The sequence below is a fragment of the Solanum verrucosum genome, unplaced genomic scaffold, assembly GCF_900185275.1.
Source record: "Solanum verrucosum unplaced genomic scaffold, falcon-dt-bn FXZP01000094.1, whole genome shotgun sequence".
NCBI classification, from domain to species: domain Eukaryota; kingdom Viridiplantae; phylum Streptophyta; class Magnoliopsida; order Solanales; family Solanaceae; genus Solanum; species Solanum verrucosum.
The window spans coordinates 3,337,786-3,339,199 of NW_026019970.1; positions in this window are offsets into that span (position 1 = coordinate 3,337,786).

A 1,414-nucleotide genomic window follows, 5' to 3' on the forward strand; every position below is an offset into this window, starting at 1 on the left:
CATCATCATACGGTGATTTGGAACACCTTTTACGAATACTGTGAATCTGTCCTAAGAGCTGCTCACAGACTCTCCAGGTAATGCTACAAAGTTTTGTTGACCCTATCCTTGTGATTGAGCTTCTTGGACACTGGATAGTACTTCGCTCGGAACACCTCCGCCAGTTGGTCCCATGTAAATATTGAGTTATAATGAAGCTCAGTGAACCATACTACAACATCGCCTGTGAGTGACAGAGGAAACACTCGTAATCCAATGACATCCAGATCCAAGTCTGGTCTACTACCTACACAACTTTTGCAAACCACCCTTAGCTTGGCTAAGTGAGCATGTGGGTCTTCCGATGACGATCTTGAGAATAAGCCTCTTGCTGTATGCATCTGCATCAAACTACTAGTCACCACAAATGTGTGCCCTGGAGGTAGAAGGGGTAAAACAATAGGCCCATCAGAGTCTTCAATATTCATGTTGCCCCAATAGTTGTCATGTTGTCGTGGGCCTAGTGGATCTTGCGCCCTCAACGCATCCCCCACTTGATTTTCAGGTGGAACCTAGTTGTCCCCACCAACTACCCTCTGTTGTTGTAACTCAACTGCATTATCTAGATTTCCTCCGATAGGATCAATTGGATCTCTTGGATTGTTCATTCTTCGCAAAGTGCGGTTCAGCTCTGGATCATAAGGAGTAAGTGGTTCACCCTGGCTCCGTGTACTTGGCATACACTAGAGTGAGGACCTGAGAGAGACAAAAACAAAGAGAAAAAGTAAAATTAGGAAATATTTGACTAACGTTCAATAATGTAGTTAAAATAAATCTAAAAGCCAAATTCCCCGGTAGCGGCGCCAAAATTTGATACGCTCAAATTACACCTCCCTACAAAAGTATAAGCGATCGTTATCAAGTAAAGAACCCAACTTGTAGGTTGGGGTCGATTCCACAAGGAAAATGGTTTAGACTTTACTTTAACCAGCAATTATATTCAATTAGTCAAATTACTTCCAGAAACAGGTAATTAAAGGGGGGGTTTGTTTGTGTGAAACAAATAGTAAGAATTTAATAAGTAATCAGTAATCAAAACTCAACTTTGGTTGTTATCAAGATAAGAGAAATAACTAGGGTATACGTGTTCCCACAAGCTCATAACGCAGTAATCCTAGTAACAACAATCCTTTCCTAGTGTATTACTTACAAAGTGATAACTTAGGTATCTCTAAATCCTTGGTCTGGCATCTAGAGAATTTCACCCCGCACCTTGGTTCGGCTACGTGTATATAATTTACTAACCCTTACCTTTACCTCATATTAGACATCATAATCGATGTTTGGCTTAGTTATTACTTCGCACCAATCGACACTAGCCTATTAGATAGTATCACACTAAATCTATGTTGATAATTCTTTTCTTGTTGATTAC